The sequence below is a fragment of the Alligator mississippiensis genome, chromosome 2 (assembly GCF_030867095.1).
Source record: "Alligator mississippiensis isolate rAllMis1 chromosome 2, rAllMis1, whole genome shotgun sequence".
Lineage (NCBI taxonomy): Eukaryota > Metazoa > Chordata > Crocodylia > Alligatoridae > Alligator > Alligator mississippiensis.
Window position 1 is genome coordinate 18,186,437 of NC_081825.1, and position 24,925 is coordinate 18,211,361.

The following is a 24,925-nucleotide window of genomic DNA, read 5'->3' on the forward strand; positions in this document are numbered from 1 at the left end:
ACATTTTTTTTTTTTCTTTCTCCCAGCTCCCACTATTCACCCTTTACATACTTACTGATGGCCACCAAGTCCCCCCTCAGTCTTCTCTTCCCCAGGCTGAACAGTCCCAGATCTCTTTCTTTCCTCATCAGGTTTGTTCTCCAGACCCTTAATCATTCTTGTGGTCCTTCTCTGGACCCTCATGAGATTCTCCACGTCGTTTTTGAAGTGTGGCGCCCAGAGCTGAACATAGTCCTGCACCTGAGGTCTCACCAGTCCCAAATAGAGAGGAGGTATCACATCCTTAGCCCTGCTCATGATGCATCAGCTAATGCATCCCAGTATGCTATTAGCTCTGTTGACTACAGTGTTGAACTGGTGGCTCACGTTCATCCTGTGATCACCCATAACCCTGAGGTCCCCTTCAGCCATCATCTGAACATCTAGTCTTATCTCTTTAGTAACACAGGCTATGAAACGTCACCATGAGATTCCTGCAGTAAATTCGTACTGTTTGGTTAGACTAGATGGTATCTTTTGGATAGCCTTGATTTAAAGACTTCAAGTGATGGGGATAATTTACTGCATTTTGGGTAATTTCTTCCAATGGTTAATTACCCTCACCTCCAAAATGTGGGTTGTTTTTCCAGAGTTCACATCCAGGGAGCAAGTGTTTTCACCAGTCTACAAACTCTTTATATAAAAACTGGCTGACAAGTCTTAGACCATGCTGATGGCAATTTCTCTGTTAAAAATATTTTCTAGCTAAAGAAAAACTTTTTTTCCTAACTAGGCAATAAATTGGGATATTTACTATGTCTACTGAATGGAGACAGAATTGAAGATTGAAATAGAGTTTTGTATTTAAAAAAAAAAAAAAGTTTATATTTACAACACATGCCTTTTGTTTCCCTCTAAACTGGAAACACAGTATATAATTTTCACTAACCACAGTGCCTCTATTTTTTCCGACCACAAATTAACCATAATTCAGTGCAGTGAAATGGAGTAAGACCGATGGAATGCCTCTGCCTAGGGGCTGCCTTACCCCTAGCAGAAATTGTTTTGCTTCCTATTTGTTGTGTTCAATAATACTGCCTCCCTAAATGCTTTTGGTTCAGCACTGACACCAAACTAAGAGGAAAGCCTCCAGAATGCACAAACGTGAAGGATTGTGTTTCATGTGTCTTTGAACGTTGTCCTAATTCAAACCAGCCACTCATCCTTTGACTTTATGACTCCAGGAGATATACTGGGGGGCAGAATTGTGTAGTCTATTTAAAAAACTAGCTGAATGCCAAGTGTCAAATTCTATTTTCAGTTAAACCCATGTAAGATAGCAAAATCAATGGGATCACGCTCAAGTAGGAGTGTAATATCGCCCGTGTTACTTTGCAGCAGTAGTTGCATATCCATCCTTCCTGTATATAAAATTGTAATAGCATACGTTACTTGTTTCCTAGCTTTATGATTGAGTCCTTTGTTAGGTTACACCCGCCACACTTTTTTTAAAGTGGCAATATTCTTACCTGTTTGTTTCAAAGATTAAATGATATAGTTAGATATAGGAGAAAAAAAATCATCTTATCTATTTTATTTTCCCTCTGTGATGCTAATTTATACTTCTATTACATCAAAGATAATGTTGGGTTTTTTTCCCCCCAAATATAACTTTAAAGTCATAATGTTAATTGTGAACCAAGTGTAGGTAAGTAGCAGCATAATGATTTCACATTTTACAGGTACAGAAGATTGTGTCTAGCCCACTATTAGAAACTAGGAGTCCTCACCCCATCAGCACGACTTCCAGCTACTAAACGCACTCTTAATTCAAGGCAGAGTGAAGGTATAAGTGAGGATTTGATTCTCAGTCCATTAAAGTCTATGACAAAATTTCTTTAGATATCAGCGGTGCCGACTCAATTCACAATTGCATAAGCGAAAAATGTATTGGTATTACAGGGGTGTACTTGGTAGCCGTGTTGGTCTGAGACAAAAAGACACACAAAAAACTAGAACGCTTGATTCCAAAATGATACCTGTTATTAGACCAACTGGGAAATCGCAAGAAAATTGTCCTTTCTTTCAGGATCAAAGTCCCTTCAGCTTTGATCCCAAAAGCTTTCAGAAAAAGATGGTTTCCTTGAGATTTCCCAGATGGTCTAATAAAAGGTATCATTTTGGAACCAAGAGTTCTAGTTTTTTGTATGTCCTTTGGTATTACAGGCTAATAACAACACCACTAACTCTCCCAACTAAAGTCAGGTCAAACTGACCATGTTCCAGTCTATATTAGGTTTGGATTAGGGTATGGGATTGATGCAGGAGATAAAAGGATTTGGTGTTGCAAGATTCTATCACGACACTGTAGACATTCCACACAATTGGCACCACTATCCTGTCTTAAAATCTCCAGGGAACACCTCTGTCTTTGTTTTTTTAGCTTCATCTGAATTTAAGCTTCTAGTTAAAGATTCCAGGATTCAAAGCCAAAAGTCCAGCCTTCCTATTTTTGAATGTGTTTGGATTCAAGGCTTTTGTCTTGGCTCTAAGGTTAGCAAAGAGTGCATATTAACTCTGTGTCTAGCCATATAGCTGGGAAAGGAGGAGGGGGGACAGAAAAATCAAATCCTGCAAAGTAAGCTGAAAGTTGATACCCCAAATCAAATACATGGGCAGTCTTCTTTGTATGTGTATTGGGTTTTTGGTTAAAGGAAAAACAAATTCTAAGAAATGTTGTTACACGAGTTCAGAGCAAATGCATTCTTAACGATTTGGTGATAATCACGAGGAATGATATACCAAAAACGAAGGTCTACTATATTCCAATTTTGCAACGTGATAAAGGAAAAAAAAGAATATAGAGTCTGTTGCATTATTAGTATACGGTTCCAGCCTCCTCTATCCAGCTACTTAAAATGTGATTGAAACCGGAATAGGGATTTATCTTACAAATCCAGAGATTTGTCTTCCTGCATGAATCTTCAGGAGCAATAACTTGTAGCAATTAACTTTTTTTTTGCTCTGTAGAGAGAGAGAGCTTCCCAGGAAATATTTTAACTGTCAGTGATGTATTGAGAAAAGGGTTAAAATTCAAAGACTCGTAAGCACACGTTCCTCTCCGTTAGGTAAATAGTATTGATGCAGTTTAATGTTAGCCACATAAGCAACTGATTTGGGGCCCATTACACAGATACGAGATCATCTCCATCCTGTACAACTTGCATTGCCGTTTGTGGGGGAGTGGGGCAAGGTGAAGGAAAGACCTGCCATTTAGCTCCTAATTAGGGCACTCAAAGAGTGGGAAGTTCAGTGTTTAGGCTTCTCCTACCCAGAGCAAGCGTGAACCTACATTTCCCACTTCTCAGGAAAGTGCCCTAAGTAACAGGTCATGATGGACTAGGCAGGGCTGAGGGCCAGCAGTATGTGTAGAGTGTGAGCCCAGGGTGTGGTGGGTGAGATCCTTCTCCCCTGCCTCCCCCAGTCCCCTTTGCCTGGGGTGCCAAAGGAGGTTGCTACACCTCTGCCAAGACCATCTGACACCCTTCCTTTTAAAACTGGCCCATAGGACAACCAGGAGAGGAGGATTTGTAGGGCCAGATGGAGAAGAAACTAGTGGGAATGTGTCTCAGGAGGACCCAGGATTCCAGTCCCTGTTTTTGCCCCATTGGTGTTCCTGCATTTTGCACTTTATCTCTTGGATAAAATGCATCAACAGCATTGGGAGAACCTCCTTAAGGGTCTCTCTTGTCTACTTATCTTGGGTTACTTTTTTCCCCTCTGTAGTAGACCACAGCAGTGGCTAGGAAAACTTCTAGCCTGAGATTCACTTAGCCCTATGTGAGAGTGGTATATGTTTGGAGTCTTGTCTACCCCAAACTTGTATTCACAGTCTTATTTCTAACAAAGTTTGTATCAAACTGTTCCATACAGTCATGAAACTGTTAGAAATGCCTGCTGGCTAAGATATACAAATTAAATGCAAATAAGGCACATTGCCCTATAGCCAAAGGACATGGATTCTAGTTATTCTTTGCGGATGAGTTTTTCACGATGCTTGCCAAGTTGCCCCAGTCGATTCTCCAGCTCCTATGCTGTCACCCTCCCAGCCGCCTCCTTGGGTGGATGGAAGGATGGAATTTGTTGCCGTCAGCAGCAGGTCCCAGGTGTTTGCTATCCAAGCTAACTCATCTTCCTGTTACCCTCCCTCTGCAACGTGGATTCCGTGTCTGACTTCTGAGTTTCTTGGGATTTGGGAACAATGCTAGATTCTGCATCTTGAGTTTAGCTGTCTCCCAGACGGTGGTGGGGGAAATATCCCTCCTTTGCACTGGCCAGAATAGTTTTCCAGGCCGTGTTGCAGCCTGTTAAGAGGTGACGGAGGGGCTGTCTACCTGGGAACTCTGTAACCTGTGAGGAGATTCCCCTGGGAGAGTGCTGCTTGGCATCTCTGCATGGTTCTTTTAAACCTCTACATAACCCGTAATCCATTTTCTGCTACTCTGCACTGTAGTTTGGCTTATTTTAATGACTCTGCTGTCTTCCCATATCGCATTACGAGATCCTTTGCCAGGCTGCTGTGTTACACTTCTGCTTGCTTTGGGGGTGGGGAGGGAGGAGAATATCAATCTTTTTTGTTTTTACTGGATGTCTTTTCATTCACCCTCAGCTGCATTTTTTACCAATTCAAAATAACTGACATTTTTGGGGGCCAATCTATCCTCACAAATCTCAAGGAGGCGGAAGCGTTGTAAAGATTCCTGCTTCACTAAAAATCGCATTATTCCAAGGTTAAGCTCTTGTTACAATCCCAGTACTACAGTAACACATTTTTTCCACTGCTTTTCCAAACCTCAAATGTTGTTATGGCGTCAATGGCAAAGAAATTTAGGCTTGCTTGAATTTCAGTCTCCTGCACTTGGACAGAGGAGAAACGTTATTTCTCTACATGGAAGGACGTATATAAACGCTCTTATGTACACGCACGCCTACGTGCACCCCACACACATGAATATGTGCTCCAAGACCCTGATCTTGCACCTGGATCTGTAAATGTAGAGCTCTGCTTCCATGTGGAGTCCCAATGAAGTCCAGCCAGACTAGGCTCTTGTAACGTATCCATCTGGTAAGGCTGCGCATGACACAAATATTGAAGTGCAGCTGAATAGTCAAGAGAAGGTGAAACGGGCAAACCTAGTATCATAGACCTAGAATTCTGACAAGGGAGGTGCAGACAGGTGCAACATCATATATAACACGAAACATTTTTCTACTGTTGAAAATAAATTAGAAGCTTACTAATACCCTCGGGGCCTAGTGTTGTATAATCAGTTTAAAATTGAAGTAAAAACAAATATAACTTCTTTGTAGTGAGTTTAAAAACAATCTGCAAGACTGTGAAATAGGAGCTTCATTACCAGGAGCAGCTAACAGCAGAATTTCAAAACAAAAGCTAGCTTGACTGGTGGACCATTAAGACCATTAAAAAAGAAGAGGGTCATTAATGCCTGTAGAATGAAGAGTTTAGAAGAGATGAGGTAGATGATGATGATCCATGAAGTTAGTGACTCTCTCAGCACTGCCTGGTGAGAAGTGGTGCTGCCTTGGCCAGGCAATTGGTTTTAAATTGTGGGTGGACCAGAAATCAAAGTGGGGTGCAAGAGCACTAGTGCACCCCCCCTGCATCTGCCCCTGCCTGGTGTAGTTGAAAACCAAGCTTAGGACCAGGTTGCGGACCAGGTTGATACTTGGCCCTCTCTGCTGGGATTCTGCAGGCTCCTGGGTTTTCAGATGTTTTGGCAACTGTCAATCCTTCTGGATCATGGTGTATGTATGACAGTTGACCTAGACCAGGGGTGGGCAAAATGTGGCCCATGGGCCAGATGAGTCCCACCAGGCCATTCTATCTGGCCCGTGGGGCCCAAAAAAAATTTAGTAAATTAACATTTATCTGCCCCTGGCTGCCTATCATGTGGTCCTTGATGGCTTGTCAAAACTCAGTAAGCAGCCCTCCGCCCAAAATAATTGCCCTCCCCTGACCTAGACCTTTGATACATATGCCTAGGCAGGATGTAGGTCCATCCCCACTTTTAGGCCATTTAGACAGAATCCAAAAGCCAGACTGATTCCAGGCTTCTGGTGCCTCCATGGCTGTAGTTAGTCATATAAGCATCCAGGAATTGAATGTAGGTCTCTTATATGATGGGCAAGGATTCTGCCACTGAACCACGGGGGACTCCACAAGCTCCTGAGAGAACTTTGAAAGTGCAGGACTCTACATGCCAGGAGATCAGGGAAGCAGGGAGGAATTTTGTAATGTATAATCCCCATTGCAGATTCTTATTCCAAGAATTTTCACCTTAGAAGCAGCCTTTTAAGTCACCTTAGGTCCCTAGCATTAAGCCACCAATCATGTTTCCCATGGCCCTAATTGTTTCTGGGCTACGCTTTCAAGGTGCTTAGTGCAGAACTGCAGTCATAGTTTGTTAATGTCCTAAGGTAGATAGATAATCAGTCCTGAGCCATGTCACCTATCTGAGCACCTTCCAGGTGGTGCCTAGGCTACAGTCACAGTGGAATAGTACCAGAACTGGCTTTAATTTAAACTCAGTTTGAACAGGACATTGTGGAACAAGAAATTCTGCATAGACTGGATTGTGTTAGGTATGGTTTATATAGGGACTACAGATTCTTATCCTATTATCTGGATTAACTTTTTGTGATCTCTCATTTCCTATGGGCTTGCTCTTTGCCTATCCCAGCACTAGACCTCTCCCCCCCTCTTCCTGCCTTTTATATTCAAGTCAGTGTCTCCATTCTGTACACGGCTCTGTGCACATCCTTTCACTCCATCTGACATGAGCTCCAGCTCATGAAAGTTTATGTTATATATAATTTAGCTAGAATGGAGGTTCCCAAACTTTTTCTTATTGCGTACTCCCTTCCAGATGTACCAGCTGCCTGCGTACCCCTCCCAGTATAGTTTTATATTTTAACCCTTTATATGCCAGTTTATTATTATAATGAAAATTAGGTCTGCCATTACACAGTTTCTCCTGTATACCTCCTCCCTCCCCTCCCCTGAGATGTCTTGCATACCCCTGAGGAACCACAGCACATATCATGGTTTGGGAACCCCTGGTCTAAAAGGTAAAAATCTACCCTGCCATCTGCTTTAATCTATCTCTCTACCACCAGTAGTCTAGACACCAAAGCTTAGAGCAGGCTACCTTACCCAATGTCTTGAGTAGGTTTTGAAGCCATGCTGAGTTCTGCGGTTAAACTATCACCAGTCCCTAACCTATTCAGTTAAAACTAGACCTATGTCTACAAAGCACTTCAGTCATTCCTGTGCCTATAACAGAGCCAAACATATGGTCTTCAATGCAGTTATTCTCACAACAGCCTTGTGAGGTATGGACATTGCTTGTAGAGGTCTTATTGTTATAGCTGTGACAGTTCAGGGATGTGAGAAAAGAAAGATTTGTGAGGTGAAGGTAATATCTTTTATTGGACCAACTCATAGGTTGGGAGAGAGGAGAACAGCTTTCAGGCCACAGGTGTCTTCCTCAGCTGTGGGGAAAGCTGCACTTAGTTACTTTAGTTTAACCTGATTATGTTCACGAATTGGAGCACTAGGGAAGAGGGCAGTTATCACCTATGCAACAAAGAGAAATGAATAGAGGGAGAAGTAAGTTTTAGCGTGCCATAAAACCAATGGCTCTGTTAAGTCCCATGTTTCTGGTGTCTAGGAAAGTTAGGAGCTCTTGTTCCTAGGCTTGTGCTCTGAACACGGTGTTTAGGTTTCCTCAGAGGAACAGAAAGAATAAGGGCCAGATTTTTAAAGGTACTTGGGGGGCTTAAAGCAACAGATAATGTACTACTGCAATTTTTTTTGTTTTAAATCACACATGTGCTTTTAACTCCCACTGAAAACTACCCAGCTCCCTGCAACAATGAGTCTCAATTATATGGAGTCAATCATTCGGAAAGCGGGAATCAGGCATCATAATAGACTCTGCTTATTGACAAGACTGTCAAAATGTCCTATACGTTCCAAGAACAGCTTGTTCTTTACCCATAAAAGTGTTATTCTCGCAAGCAATTTTCAGAGGGTCCATTTCCAACAACATCTGATTTCAAATGCAACAAATAATCTCAATACGTACATCTTAGTTTTTGTTTATCCAGTACCAACTGCCTAGCAATCGTTATGGAGAGGCTGACATTTCATTTTTCAACAGTGATACCTCCCATCTTTTTTCTTCATTTTATTCCAATCACTCCTGGCCTGTAGAAATTAGAGACAATAGTTAAAAATCATTATTGTGTAAATGAATGGGGATAGACTGCTTCCTGGAACTGGAATCAGTTCCTGTACCAGGCTTGCCAAGAAGCTTTCTACTGATCTGGTCCTAAAGGAAATCTGAAATAGTGGAGTCTTAGTATGGCTGAACCTTGGCATTGTTTGGACACAGCTTGTTTTAAGAAGTGACCAGGCTCATCATAGCTAAGTTGAGATCCATTGAAAACCCTGATTAGTGTAGTCTGGCTTCAGAGTACTGTCTTTCTGCCCATTTAAGTTTGCCCTTGCCAAAATTACCAACTAGATGACTTAATTATTGTGGTAGTTTCTCTGAAGAGGGTATCTGCCTATGTAAAACAAGTCTCAAGTCACCAGCTACTTAATGTAGAGATGTCAGGGGGACAACTTTTGATTGTCACCTAACCAAGGGTAAGGACTAATGAACCTCTTGATGGAAAACTTGTAGTCCTATTTAAAACAATGTTCCAGTTTCCCAAAGGCAAATTGGGGTAATTTAGATCTAACACTTTATTTAAGTGAACGAAAATCAGGTTAGGGGAATAAAAGTGTTTGAGCTCCATCAATCCCTACTCATTGCCAGTTCCCTATGCCACTGTATCTCTCAACAGCATCACTTGAATATGATGTATAAGTAGTGAGGACACCATAATGAAATGAAAGAAGTTATCTCCTAAATTGGAAGCATTTTATGCTTCCATGCAGAATTTCAAATCTTGGCATTTCTTGTCCAATACTTCAGGTTACAGACTTTAAGAAGTCACCAAGTTACTCAAGAAGTCACCAAGTAACATTTTTTAAAGTGTAGCGATACCTGAGGTATCGCTACACTTTAAAAAAAAAAAAAAAAGAAAGAAAAAAAAAGAAAATCCTCATCAAACTCAGCAAAATAGCCATTTACTATTGCTAAATAGTATGTACATGGGGTTTTTAATCTGTTTGTTTTTGACGTGAAAAATCAGTCTGAACTCACCACTATACTCAACATGTAAATGCCACTTCTCTTGTCTTTTTCTATATTTTTCTCTAACCTTCAACTAAATATAATGCAACAACTGCTTAACCCAGCCTCATGACCTGGTTTCCGATAAATGGAAAAAACCCCACAATGAAAGTTAATATCCCCTTTCTCTTAAAAGAAAGAGGCTCATTATCATGTCTCTGATTTTATTTTAAAGGTCACCAACAAAAAGATTTGGAAAGAGAGCAGTCTCTGTTAATAAACGTGTTGCTCTAGGTCTAGGAGTTGCCCAGTAACCTGAGCAATTGCTGAAGTTTTGGCTTTAGAAATTAGTAGCCCAACTGTAACAACTGTTTGAAAAGTATTTTAATAAATGTTATCACCCTTGGTATCCTACCTGCTAAGATTGTTACCTCGTAGGCAGCTGCTCCCTATGCTTGCATTGCTGCAGTTCCACTGGGCGGTCCATCTAAATGCATTTAGCATCTGGCCAATGGGTTCTGCCTAATCTAAGCACGTTGACAAAGTTCTTCATTGTGTTATCTGAAATTTCCTAGGAAGCCATAAACTCTGATTCCTTCCATGGAAAATCCCAGCAAAGATTTTGAGGAAGGGAATCTCCAGGAGCATCAAGGTGTTGCATTTAGTTGTGAGCTTTTTTTGCCACCAGTAGATAAATTGTGAGACTCATTTCCAATGTTGGCATAAGTCAGCACCATGTATAAGTAGACCTTGTGGCTCTTGTTTTAGTTCTTGAACATAACATGTCTTCAGTGGACCCATTAACAGGTCTTCATAGTTGCAGCATCACCCAACATCCCTATGAACCAGAATTAGGCCCTGTCCTTACCAGCCTTTGTCTAAGTTTGTATTTAATCCTTGGGTGCTAGGAAAAATCCACTTTTTTTCAACTCTAACATGCGTTGTTACAATAGCAACTAGACGTCTCCTTTGGGACCAAGGTGCTGTTGTGTTACCTATTGTACAGACAGACAAAAATATATGGTCCGCTTTCAGAAGAGGACATACTTAGAATGAACAAGCAATGGGAGACAAAATGGGCATGAAGTGGGTTTTTCTGAGGACCCTCCGCAGAGCTGGGTATGGATGCTGGTCTCCTGAGTCCCAGTCCGGTACCATTGTCTGTGTTTCATTTTTAACAAAGTGCAAAGCCCCGTAGCCAGCAAAGACTCTTTTGCAACTTTGACACTTCAGGACTTTGGCACATCAGTGTGGAAACAAGGCCTTTTGTTTTGGGACATAGGCACGTTTGGCAGTTTGGGCTGGTGGGGTTAGTCGGGGGAAAGGAGAGAAATCTCCGGGGCTCTCTCACTTTCTGTACAATTCCTGAGAGCTCGCTGAGACAGGATGAGTCCAGGCAGGGAATGAGAGGCACTGACCAGCTCTCCAAACAATTCTGGAGAATAAAATAGACTTTGGAGGCTCCAAGAGCAGTGCTGTTGGTAAAATATTAGGCAAATGGGTTGCCAGCAAATGCTGACGGGATGGTCCTTGGTGTTCTCTTAAGCCTGCATCTTTTGACTGCTGTGAAGTGGTGCACTACATGGGTACTTTAAGCCTTCTTCAGAGGCATTTGGTCTTGGCTGCAGCTGGGCCTGGGGATTTTGACTGGGGTGTGCAAGTGCTTCTGCTGGGACTTTAAACCTGGAGGTTCCTGGCTAGATGGGTCTTCCCTCTGCTGCCTTGGCCCCCTTCCCCTGACTCAGGGGCAGACTGATCACCATATTTGAGGGCAGGAAGGAATTTTACACCATGGTCAGATTGGTAAGGACTGTCAGGGAGTTGCCTTCCCTTGTAGTGGGGGCTGTGGTCCTCTACCAGGGATCTTTTGAGTGTATAGTAGCAAACTTTTACAGAAGCACGACAGAAGTTGGCTGCTGTGGTTCCCCGGCTTTATCTGGCAGGTTAGGGTATTATGTCTTGTGTTCTGTCAGCATTGATGGTAGTTTTACTAAGAGGTTAGTTTAGGGTAGTTTGGATGGGGTTAATCTTGCCTCAGACAGGTGGTTGGAGTAGATGACCTATGGAGGTCCCTTCCAGCCCTACTTCTCTGTGATATTTAAATGATGGCGCCTAGTGGCTCGAACTCCAGCATTAACCAGCAGCCTCTGAGCTGGAAGTCCAACAGCTTGCAGGTTCACCCTCGGGGCAGGGAGGCAAGTGTGTGTGTGAGGGCAGGCTGTGTCGCTGAGAAGGCATACAAGACTCAAGCAAAAAGGTTTGGGGCATCAGTGGCATTCAGATCTCTGGTATAAGGTTCTTGGAATGATTTGTATTATCACCTGCAACCGGTTTTAAAATACCCCTGGTAAATAAACTACTGAACTTTCAATAGCAGGCTTTCATCTTTCTAATTTTGTTTTGGTTTTGAGCGATTAGTGCCAGTTCACCCAGCAAATATGAAACAAGAGCCCACTGCCTTTGGAAGGAACTCAAAGCTGCAGGATTCCTCTGGAGTTATAAAAACAAATGCATGCAAGCTGGAGCTTGACATGCATGAAACTCCAATTCCCTCATGCAAATGGTGTTTTGCAGCCTATAACATTAAACCAGCTTGCCACGAGGTGCAAATCAACATGGCTTTGTTCCATTCAGTGGGGCTATGCTGCTTTATACATGCCAAGAATCTGGCCCAGGTCGTTAAAACCTGGCAGCATACTGCGTTATGCAGAGTGCTTCTGCCCATGGCTAAGATGGATTGGCTTAACGCAGATGTGATGCTGCCAGGAAGGGAATGCAGCTTGAGGGGCAGATCCCTGGGGCTGCATCACAGAAGTAGGAATATTTGCATGTCACCTCTGAACAAGAGTTGTTCTATCTGCATTTGTTTCTGAGTGGAGTTCGAGGTATTGGTCAGCAGTTAAAGCATAGAAAGGCTGTGGACCCAGTCTGCAAGATAACCCTTGGTGCTCTCAGTCCCATTTACAGCAGCTGCAATATTTGGGAATTCTTCTGAACAGTTAGCAGGTCTCTGGGCCTTTGCGGGTATGCAATGGTCATGGTGTCCCACCTCCCCGTGTTTTGAGTTTGCTGCACCTTATGGTCCATCAAAGTCCAAGGCTGGTGGCCAGTAGACAACACTGGAGAGCTTCTACAAATCAGTAAATTAAACCAGATAGGTTAATAGCATGTGAGCATTTTATCAGCACAGTAAAAAACACCATTAACCCTCCCCTTTAGAGGGGAGTGCAATGTCAGATGAGGTAGCCTCACTGCTACCATGGCAATTTTTTATTGGGGCAATATTAAATAAGGCTGAATACGTAGTAAGAGTGAATATGGTCATGTCTCAGTAGAGCTGCTTCCCAGATGCTGACAAATCAGACAACTGCTCCTTTGGCTCAGCAAGCCTATCGAAGTAGTAAAACTGCTTCCACATGCTCATTATGTAGTGCTGGGTTACTTGTTGTGGTTAATAATGCATATACTGAGCATAGCAGAGATCCTGGCCTGTTTTAAAACATGAGTCTCCTCTCTAGCTGGAAAGAGGCTGTCTCCAGCAACGTGTTGTCTGATGTGGAGAGAGAGAGAGAGAGAGAGAAAAGACCCAATTCTCTATCCCATGAAATGAGTAATAACTCGAGTTCTTAAATCATTTCCAAGCATTTTGTAATCCCTAGATTTAGGGAGTACAATATGATAGGTTAGCCATAAAAGGTCTGCAAGGTTAAAAGTAATAAATCAGAAGACAGGAAGAAAGGATAAAAAAGTAATATAAGACCTGAAAGAATCAGTTGAAGGCTGGGAAAAGAGAAGGTTTGGTGACAGTTAGATGTAGAGGAGCTTAAATAAGAATGTGCCTGTAAGGCCTCTTGGGGTTTTGTGTTTGGGGTTTTTTTTTTTCCCCCTCCTCCAAGTTTTGCAGAAGAAAACAGCTCAGTAACTCAAAAGGCCATATTCCTACATGTGCAGTAACTCTCACTATCAGCCTACCACTGAGTGTGCTTACAATAAGACTGACATGCCCAGTTTTTTATGTCCTATGTATGCAAAGCCTAGAACTCTCCGTTTCCATTTACATATATTCATGTCCATACTGTTTCATAGGTTCATTATGCAGTTTACATGAGATGTTTGGAAGAGGAAAAATGCTGTGTATGTGCTCCAGTATTATTATGCTGTAATGCAGTGTCAATTAAGAATGCTACTTTCTCTTCAAATGCCTTTCCTAGAAAGTCTGTCCTTGAATCTTTAGAGAAAGATGCTGAAGGCCTTAGTCATACCGAGTAGGGCTGTGAGAAATTTTGCCAGTCGTTTCGTTCCAATGCTGTTTTGACCAATTTTAGGGTTGAAACAGCAAAATCAGAACGAAACAAAGGTCGGCGAAATAGCCTCGAAACAAAACGAGGCTGGTTGAAATGTTTCAAAAGTTGGAACATTTCGACCATAGGTTGGGGATGGGAAGTCAGGGGCTGACTTCCCATCCCCAGTGCAAGATCTGCAAGGGAGCGGGAGGCAGCTCAGCTGGGCTGCTGCCCGGTCCCCTGCGCTAGATCGTACTGGGGGCGGCAGCCCAGCTGGGCTGCCTTCCAGTACCCTGCACTTGATCACGCCGGTGCTGTAGCAATGTAGCACTGCAGATGGGAAGAAATGAAATTTGAGATGAAACACTGTTCCCTCGAACCATTGAAACTGAAGGCGAAATGGAACGATGCCATTTCACACAGCCCTAAATTACCAAGTGGTCTGTTTCCACAGGTGGTCCCACAGTGCAAAGTATTATTCAACATGCTTAAAACCTTCACACTAGCTATTGGGAGCTGATATGACATCCATTTGAAATCAAGGACAACCTTCCAATTGATCCAATAACCTCTGAAGCCTGGCCCTAAAAGGGTTGGGCTTAAAAAAATAAAAAAGTGAAGGAAAGAGCCATATTTTACAAAAGGATAGGTAGCGAGGAAGAGAAATCTGAGGGCTATTCAGCTGGTAGGACTTGTGGGTGAGGGAGTTTTTTTGAGCCAAGATCAGGTATAAAAGTGCCGGAGCCAGATATGGAAACAAAGAGGAAGGGAGTAGGAGACAGGTCCATCATGCCCAGGGGTGGAAAAAAATACAAGGGCTGAACAAACCAGGTATCTGTCATACCAATTATCTTGACAGTGGGATGGCCTTGCTTTCTGGTTTGTGTAAGGGCTGACACCATGCTGCTGTGATCATCCAGTCCAACAGTTTGGGGATCTAAAGGGAGTTGTATACATGTGTAACCTGGGCAGTACTCCAAGAGGTTACCTCCTCTCCAATTGAAGGGATCAAAGCAGGTGCACAAATGCTGTGGGAGGTGGAGGGGACTCTCCTCCCCCTATAGAGCAGTGCCAGACCACCACTGGGGATGTAACCATATACCTTTTAATGAAAGAACAATATTAGGAACATAACCAGTATAAACCAGGGGATATAGGGGACACTACAAAGCCCTGAGGGCAGGATTCAACAAAGGTTAGACAGTTACAATCATGTCACTTACAAAATGTCAAATGACAAGGAATATAGGGCCTAGGTACCTGGAGGGGGAGAAAGGGGGAAAACACAATGGCCCCTTTCCACTGCAAGAAAAATTCTTCCCTGTTAGCTCATTCACCCCAAGTCACCACAGCTGGGACTTGAACTGGGATGTCCCATATGGTAGACAGAGGCGCTACCACACAGCTACCAGAGCTGGTACTATGCCAAGCTGCTAGATTTGACCTTCCAGGAGCCCCGGCCTCATGTCGATCTGCCTGGCCTCTTGCTGGAGAAGCTGGAAGCAGAGCTGGGAACCTTTCAGGTCACTGCTCAGATCCTTGCTGGAGCTGGGGAGCCTCTCCTACTGGCTGCAGCCTTTCATAGGGAATCCTGGAGCCCAGCAGGAAGCCTCCCCTGCCGGCCACACACTGTGCTGCTGAGGGTCCAACTGCTGCCTGCAGGTCCTGCTCCTTCAGGCTCTTCTGGGGCAACTGCTCCCACCCCACTGGCTCAGCTCTTTGCCAGCTCTTCAAATCTCCTTCCTTGTGGTCCTCGCTGGTCTCTCTGGAGTCAAGCCGCGCTGCCCCTTTTATCCTCCTCCTGGTGACCCAAGGGGCCAATCAGGGGACATGAGGGGTAAGTCTCTGGGGCCTGATTGGTGAGGAAAGGGAATCCCAAGTCCTCCAATCATCTTTTGCCCTTTCAAAACCCCTGGGCTAGGTCACTGCCAGTCAGCCCGTCACACATGCTAATCATGTAGCTCCTGCTCAAGCACAATATATGTATTATCATGCTAAGAAATGATGCACAAGGAGGCTGCAAGAGAACAAGTGTATGACGCACTGCAGCAGCATGTCTGTGTTTTGCTTTGCCTGGGTGGACTGCCAGTATGTTCCCATCCTTGTGTTACAAAGCAGGTTTTTAGATAAGTCTCTGTACACTGTCTTGAAGAAAGCAACAGTATAATACAGACAGTCCTCAGATTTACGATACAATTGGTTCCTGAAAACCACGTCTTAAATTGAAACGTTGTAACTCGGAACTGATTTTTCCCATAGGAAACAATGTTATAAATGGGGGATTGGATCCTGAACCAAGGCCCGATACCCTGTTTTCACCAAAAATAACCCAGAATTTTGTACTCAATCAATTATAGATGAGTAATATAGCTACATTAATGTATTTATACTGTAAAGAGCAATCACATTGATTTAGAAGGACTACTTTGGAGGTGACATTGCTGGATGTTTTGGAGGGCTCTTGGTTGGACTTTTTGAAGGGCTCTTGGCCAGAGTCTTCTCAGGAGTCTTGCCTGCAGGTTTTTCTGGAGTCTTGTCTGCTTTCTTAAAGAAGGTGTCTAAGAAAGTTTGGACAGACGTTCTCCAGGGAGATGGGTGACACAGCGAACTTTTTTGCTGGCATGGCTTAGCATTAGATCAACTGTTGTAAGGTCAAAACTAACATCAGAAAGTTGAAACAAGGTGTCAATTTATAAAAGTTGTAAGTGCGAAACATAACTCAAAATGCAAGTTGAGGACTGCCTGTGCTATATTTAGCCATTATTTTCATTGTCATGTAGAAGGGGCCTTGATCAAGAACTTGATCTACAGCTAAAAGACTTGCATTACATTCAGTGGACTCTAGATCAGACCTTGAAACCAGAATGTAAGCAATTGATAATTAGCTTGGCTAACGGTGACAGAAGAGCTGTGTTCCCAGATGTTTTCTCTGTCTGTTTAGTCAGCAAATTCATTATATCCAGACAAGCATGCCTTTTAATTTCTGGATGTGTAATCATTAATAAATTAAATGTGCATTTACAACCCTGGTGGGCATCTCTTCTGTGAGGAGACCTCCAGATAAGGTGGGAGTATTTATTTATTTTTTATCACCCTACCTTCAATGCTTCCCAGGCACTGTTCCAGCAGTGTCTGAACATGCATTCAAACACAAAGCGGAGTCCTGCTGACATGCACTATTTTAAAGTGCAGTGCGTCTCTAAACATTTGTCATGTTCCCAGTGTGTCCTTTACTTCACTTACTGGAAACCCACAGCCGGACATCGTGTCCATACACTCCCCGGCAGTATTCCAGTAAGGAGAGCTTGCCATCTCCCTCTGCAAAGGGATGTTATTATGAGACTTTGGCAAACCTTTCTTTGGTGAATATTTTACTTACCAAAAAATTCAGTACAAGTCAACCAGAGCTATTCATAGATTTGGCCAAACTCAGTGAATAATTCATTTTTTAAAAAATTCTTAATATTTGTATTTTTAAAAATAGAACTCCAAACCTTTTCTTTTTTTCCAACTTTTTTATTTTGCTGGGAGGAGGGAAACCCCCAAAGTTTCAGTTTCGGAAAACAAATTCATTAATTTTCTTCTCTGATACATTTTTGGGGGGGAGAACAGCATTCCATCATCAAGGCAAAAACGTTTTTTTCCCCACACAGTCCTGACTAAGAAGCAATCAGAATAATTTGTTGTTACTTAACAATGACTTGAGAGTTATGCACAATGTATTGATTGATGCACTCAGTAGCGGATTAATTCACATTTTCTGAACTTTCTTCCAAGAACCAAATTGCTTCCATAAACCCTTGGAAAACCAATGTTTATAGCTTCTTTGCACTTCTGGCCTACTAGCAATGATATCACATTTCAGGGAAACTCAGTAAGTACTGTACAGTTTAGTGGGAGTTTGGGGTGTGCAATAAATACAGAATATAGTTCTCAAGGTATGTGACTTTATACAGGCCTTGACTTTAATAGAAAGATTTAAGCATTTATGTAACTGTCCCGGTAGGACTACTTACATATGGGAAGATTATGCGCCTACTTAATTTTTTCCGGGACTAGAGCCATAGATATGTTGCCTGTATACATAGGGACTACATCTCTTCTTCAGACCACACACGTGATGATATTGCTATTGACAGTTTAGACTGAGCCTTGAGTGGCTTGCAACCTTCTGTCCTTAAACTCTTTTACTAAAAAAAATTGAAGCCACTGTACAAGCACCCACACACAGTAGGAAAAAAAATGAAACTGACTCCCAGGCCTTGGCATCCTTCATACTTTCTCTTACTTCTGTATTTTAAAGATTTATTTTATTCAATGCAGAGTGATATTTAAAAGAATTTCAGGCCCCTTGGTCCACATCTGGCCCTGGGTATGCATGGAGAAAGGTAACCAGCTTGCCAACAGGGAGGATCCAAGGCCCTCAGTAGGGAGAGGTAGGAAGACCTTTTTTAGCTCGCGTTTCCTGGTGAAATGGCTCAATTTTCTTCTATGGTTGCAAAGCTGGGCATTTTGGCACCTAGAAAGAACTTGCTGTTTGCATGTACCTTCCCCAAATCCAACTTGGACTTCAAGGTTCATCACTTTGGATGGCAGGAGTTTTATGCTAGAAGAGTCTGTCAACAAGAGATGATCCCCGAACACTTAGTTACTGGGACCTGCTTGGCCTGTGCCTAAGGATGACCCCTTCCCAATGCCACATCAAGGTAAACTCTTTATCTGAAGGTTGCATTGCCCACAGGAATGAAGGGATGCACTCTCTTTTCTGCCTCCCAACCTATAACAAATGTTAATGGCATTGACAAGGGACTGCTCAGTGTTTTCCAATGCAAGCATCTTTGGGCTCCTGATTTATGGATGTCAGTTTGAAATAGCTGGAACTGCACAACAGAAATGAAATTAAACTATTTTGCTTTGCCCCGGCTACATGGATCACTACCCACAGACAGTGAGCAAATCTAACCTGTGGTGCACAAAGTGCTGTCAGAAATACATAGGTTATACGAAACCTGGGCTCCTTTTTCTCTTTTCTAGTAGAGGCAGTGAAAAGACAGAAGACCCTGACTGCTGTTAAACTCTGAACCAGTTGTGTACTGCAGAGACTTGAAGAGTGAAGAAAGTTGTACAAATATTTTCTATAGTTTCCCAGATCCTAATATAAATACATCCCCCCCCATTTATAAATCTAAATAAATATCATTGATAAAAATACTTCTGCCTTTCAAAACATATTTCAGGTTTGCATCTTGATTGCTTATTAGCTAAGGAAATATTTTTTTGCCTGAGTCACTTAAGCCTGTGGAACTCATTGCCACATGGTATCATTGAAGTCAATACCTTGCCCTGGTTAAAAAAAAACAATTAAATATTTCCAAAAAGAATTGGCATTTTTGGAAATGACTGTTGGAACGAAACAGAACTGAGAGTTCTGCAAAGGCACCAGAGCTTGATTCCTAATTTTTTGAAAGTTAGGAAGAAACTTTTCCTAAAAAGATCATCCCCAAATTGCTGACTATATTGTCTTCTACACTTTTCTTGGAAGCAGCTGGTACTGATCCTTGTCAGTGGTAAAATAAATGACTAGCCACCTGCTCATCTTTTCAGTTTTGTTTTGTTTTTTAAGTGGGCAATTTTCTTTTATTTGCATTTTTTGGTGAAAACTGTTAGCCGTATATCCCTTATTTGGTTTGTTTGTGCTAGAAGTTCTCTACTTAAAAAACAAACACATTTTTTATTGAAAATGTTGGACTTTTTCACTTACAGAGAAACTTGTTTTTCAGCCGCTGGAAAATGAAGCATGGACCAAAGATGGAGGCACATTTAGTCACTGTTTTTATTGTATCTTTTTCCTGAGCAAAGCAGTTTCCCCATCATCCTAAGTGTCTGAATAGTTACGGGCTTGAAATAATGATGATGGAATTTCCTGGGAACAAATTAATCCGGAGGCGCTTGGATATTACAGTAATCATGTGGTAAAAGAACTTGCGTGGTGAGAGAATGACTGGAGCGCGTGTTCCCTTCTAGGCATGTGCGTGTTCTCTTATGTATGTTTTGGCAAAAGCCAAATGCCAGTAAGGAGGCACATATCGCATTGCTATCCACTTCTGCCGGTCTTACGCAAACTGGAGGTAAGGGCATTATACTGCGTTAGCTGTTCACAGTTTGGGTTCTGCAGTGTTTTCCCAGGCAGGCAGGACGGACCGGGTTCGGAGGAGGTTATGTGCAAGTTACAGTTCCTGGAGTGGCCCCTCGGAGTGATCAAAATACAGTTTTGTTGGGTTGTTGTTTTTTTTAAAGAACATGATATACCTGTGGATTTGGAGCATGGGGGGCTGGAGGGGAGGAAGAGGAAGGGGTGGACACTGACTGATTTAAAAATGTCCGGAATAGCAGCTTGTCTGGAATAGCAGCTTTCCCTGCCAAGAATCGTCTCTGCGTTGGGATGTGAAAGCTGGGCTTCTGCAGTTGCTGGAGAGCTGCATTCTTTCTTTATTAGCAGACAATAAGCTACATTCAAGACATGTTAAAAGGTTGTGAGACAAGCCAGCCAAAGCAATGAAATTCAAAGTGAGGGCTGATGCTTTGGAGCCTGGCATTCACATATGCCTGCAAGGAAGAGTTGCAGTCTGCTTCAGATGTGGTTGCTTTTGCCAGTGCTTTTTCCCATTCATACTAATGGAGATATGGAAGCAGAGCCAATGCCCCTACCTATGTTAAGTTCTCGCTGCCATGGTTTTGCAGCACTGGGACATCTGAGAGGTGGAATTTTCCTACAGTGAATAGTACAGTGTTAAAAGTTGTATGCAGAGGAAGTGGGGAAAGGAGGGAGCAACCTTCCTCTTACCTCACACCTCCATGCAAGGGGCAAGTGCAGCCCTAGGCCTTGCACTCCATTGCACGACTAGGAGGAGTGCTCAGAGTGCTGCTTCACAACCGAGTGCCCCTTCCATGCCAGCTGTTGGTCTGAAGCTGGTGCAGAGCTGAGGACATGCTGCATCCTTTTGTCAAGAGCTTGCAACCCGGATCTTAATCCTTTTTTGGCTGGTTCCACTGCACTGGATCAGTGTTTTCAAAAACGCTGGGTCCAGTCTGGTGCTGCTATCACACACAAGGCATTAGTCACTTAGGACATGTCTACATGTGCACTAATGAGCGTTTCCTAATATGCATTAAATTTAGTACCTCCAGGGTGAGGTACTAAATAAATGCGCATTAGGCATTTGGTATCAAAAGTCCACGTTTTTTAAGTGAAGCTTAATGCAAAGTAAATAGGCTACTGCATATTCAAATGCACCCTTAGAATACAGGTTGCAGTTCTGGCACTAGTGTTCAAACTAGATGAGATTTTAAACTGGAACAAACTTTAAAGAAGGGCCACAAAGATGGTTAAGGCAAGAGAAGAGAGATCAGGAAACTTTTCCCAACAGTGGGCCATCTCTTCCTCCCCATCAGGCAGTTTCCACTTCAGTTTACCACTGGCAGAGGCAAAACTAGGGTTACCATATTTCCAGTTTCAAAAACAGGACACCAGACGGGGCGTGGTACAGACCATGTGCAGACCATGCAACTTGTTGCTGGGGCAAGCCAGGAAGTGCTGGGAAAGCAAAGGCAGAGCAAAATCGTGGACATTTGCTGATATTTTTTTAAAAACGCCCAGACAGAGATAGGAGGACTCAAAAAGAGGATATGTCTGGGAAAACCATTTTTGTATGGTAACCCCAGGCATAACTAATAAGCCTCATGCACCTCACACCCTTCCCCCATCAGGGGACATGCCTTTTCTTATGAAAGCTGATTAAAGGAGCTTGTCTTGTTTAGTTTATTAAAATAAAAGTGAAGCAGGTGCTCATATTGGGTAAGAAAAGAGTCTCCGGGCTAGAAAACACCGCTATCCCAAGGTCAAATGGCTACAAACTGGCTATGGATAAATTCAGATGGACAGAAATGTTCTAACTTCAAGAGGAGTGTAGCAGTAGAACAGCTGTCCAAGCCAAGTAGTTGGGGGCAAAGAACCTGAAACTTTCTACAATTTACTTGCACAGGCGAGTGGACGGGATGTTATGACAGGACAGAGAGCTCCAGCGTGATGATCTGTTTGTATGATGTAGAGCGATGTTTTCAGTTCCTGGGTGGAGGTAATAATGGAACACATGTGATGTGGAAGATGTCTGGTAATCCCATACCTTGGAGACTGGTCACCAGTTGGGGGTCACTATCCTCCCCCCACTCCATCCTTCTGGCCTCTAGAGGATGATCAGGGTTCCCTGCCTTTGAGGCACTGAGAGGTTGGCTTCAGCCATGGCCAGGGGGGTTGACTGAAGCCCAATGATGCTCTTGGTGGTGATTGCAAAACCTGAGGATTCCTGGCTTGACAGTCTTGCTCTTCCATTCCCCAAATCTGGGTTCAGGATGGAATTTTTCCTCCAAGTCCAATTGGCGCAGACCATGGGAGAGTTTTGCCTTCCTCTGAGTCCATGTTAACCAGATACTTATCTGTCACTTCAGTGTCAAGACATTGGCCAAGCCCTCCCCTCACTAGCTTTTGCCTATGGCATGTTTTAGAGTAGAGTTGGTGTTTTGGGTATTGTCCCATGTCACTGAGTGTGAATTTTTGAGGTGATGATGATTATGGGGTTTATTGGGTTAACAATTACCAACGAATGTGATGGATTAGACATAATGGCCCAGGAAGTGCCTTGCAATCCTATGTCCCTATATATATGCATTGATCCAAGGCCAAGCCTTTCCCTGGTCTTAAGTGGGGTTTTGGATCAGGCTTGAAGACCCTGACAACAAAACACACAAGCCAATCAAGTGACCCTAGCATTAGTTAAAGCTAGGTATGTCCCTAACTGCTTCCCTGAATTGAGGTCTTCACTTATAGGTTATAAAGTCCAAAGAAACCCCTGTAACTTCAATGAGACTCAAGCATATGTTTCAGTGCTTTGCAGAATAGCAGGAATCTGTGGCTAAAAGAGATGCTTTTCAGTAGGAAATGTTTAGACGGTGTATTAATTTAAAAACCTAGCTTGAAAACAATAGGATTATCCAATGCATCAGTTGCTTGTAATGGGATTTTATTAGATTACTGAGGGTGACTTAAAATACACAAGCCCCCAAATCAGGGGAAAGTGACAGAGTCCTATTGAAAAGCTCCATTGAAAATTGGCTTTGCAACCACTTAAAAAAATACAGGAAACTTACAAAAATGTATTTCAGCATGGAGACGTTAATTGTCAACATTCAGCCCAGGGGCGCTTTTAGAAATGTAGTTTCAAATGAAAAATGTTGGCACGGCCTTAGCTGCAGCGGTTCTCAGAGAGCAATTAAACAGGAGCCACTTGGAGCCGATGCGGGGAGGAGTTGTACGGCACAAGGCAATACAGTAATTTCAGAGGGGGTGTGTCTGTGTGCCTGTCTTTTACTGGTTCTGATGTTTTTTTTCAAATGTCCTGTATTTGTGTATTACTTTCACTTGCCACATAGCTATTCCTACAGCCAGCATTTGAAATGCATATATTTTTTGTGGAAAGAGGAGTCAAGTTTCCTGCTCTGAGGAATTATGATGTTCTTTGTCCTTCACCCCCACTTTATTTTGTTTTTTGAAGGTGACTCCTGGCCTTGTAGTTTGCAAAGACAGTTTCCCTTTCTAGCTCTATCTGCAGCCTTTCTAGCTCAGCCATCTTAGTTTTAATTCACTGATGCTTTACTGGTCTGATCAGCTTTACAATGTGGCCAGAACATGTAGGGACAGCCACGGGGGTATCTGTCAGAGGTAACTAAAACCAGGCTGATGTCTAATCCCCTGTTCTTTTGCTGTTCTCTGTTCCTTTTGGCTAAGGCACCAAGTTGTGATCCAGAAGATCTGGCTTCACCTCTGGCTCATGATCCCATAAGTAGTATGAGATGGTCATGGCCCTTTATTTTCCCCGTATTATGCTTGTTTGTACATTATATCACCTTGCGGCTACTGCTGTCTCCTACTACGTGGGCACGAGTGCAGCATTAGCGCTAAGGCCCCAATTCTCACAAGGTTTCTCACTGATAAGATAGCTGTGTAAGTTGGAGCCATCCAAAATTAGAAGCATCGTTATTTTCCCTTGGTGTTTCTAGATACAAATTCTGTGTGTGTTATGATTTCTGAAATATATCCCCCTCCAACTCCTTCATAGTTTGGATTCTGAGGCCAGGAAGGTCTCTCCAGTATGCAGGATGCAGCGTAGTGCTTTACACTCTTCCAGGACTGGAGTATTTTTCCTTCTTCCGTCCCACCAGCCCCTTTGACTTGAGGAAGTAAGGCCATCTCTACTGATATGAAGCTAGATCATTTGTTTTTTTAAGCCAAATTAATGTCCTGTGCAAGTTTTCTAATGCAGACTATGCTGAAGAGCCTGGGTATTAGAAACCTACCTGGGTTGTTCATTAGCAAAGAACACTGACTGCAAGAATGTTGTCTTAGCCTTAATGAATAATGCACTAATTGGGCAAGTCTTAGCAATTCCAACTCCCCAGCTGGAGAAACATCAGTTGAGGCTGCTTGGAAAAGCCTAAACTGCTGCCTGGTCTATCATACGCTGATCTTGGACTCATGTGTTTCCCTCTCCCCTTTTCCCCCCCAAATGCTTTGCACAGGATGACTTTGATGCAGTAGCATTTTATAGCTATACAGTACTCACTTTGTGCAGGTATAAATATTTGTGCAAGGGGGAAACAAAGCAGGCCCCTTAAATAGGAATGACCTTTTTTCTGTGCTTATACAGCCCTAAGCCCATCTGGGAGCTTGTCTGTGACCGAATTTCGAGGAGTGAAATTCATGGCACAGTCTGTGCACTCCTTAGACCTTTGGAACAGGAAATAGCTTACACCAATTCTAGTCCTAGTTAGTATAGTTAATCCAATCCATAGGATTGGAAGGGCCGCTCTGGGTCAGGATGTTTCTCAGGCAATTGTTAACCCAGTGAATGGCCATAATCATCATCACTTCAAAACCTCACACTCATCTACATACATGCCTAAGATCTGCCTGCAGCACCTTGCTAGCTAGCCTGAGACCACTGCAACTTGAATGCAGCTGTCCTGTTTCCGGTTCAAGAAGGAGCCCATGGCTATCTCATGGCCCAGGCAGGGTCTCATGGGGTCCTCTCAGCAGGTGCAGCAAGCAGCTCCCTGGAGCCAAAATGGGATGCAAGTCCAGTTTTGGGGATGCAAGGATACAGCCCTGAGATCTGGGACAGTCCTGGAAAACCTGAGGACAGTTGATCACTTTATCTGGAACTGGGCCTCTTAGACACTGTAACAATACAAATAATAATGCTAAGAATGTGGATAAATGAGAGGATTACTTTTTCAAGGGTTGTCTCAGACAATTTCCTTTTACCAATAATGAAATTCAGACAC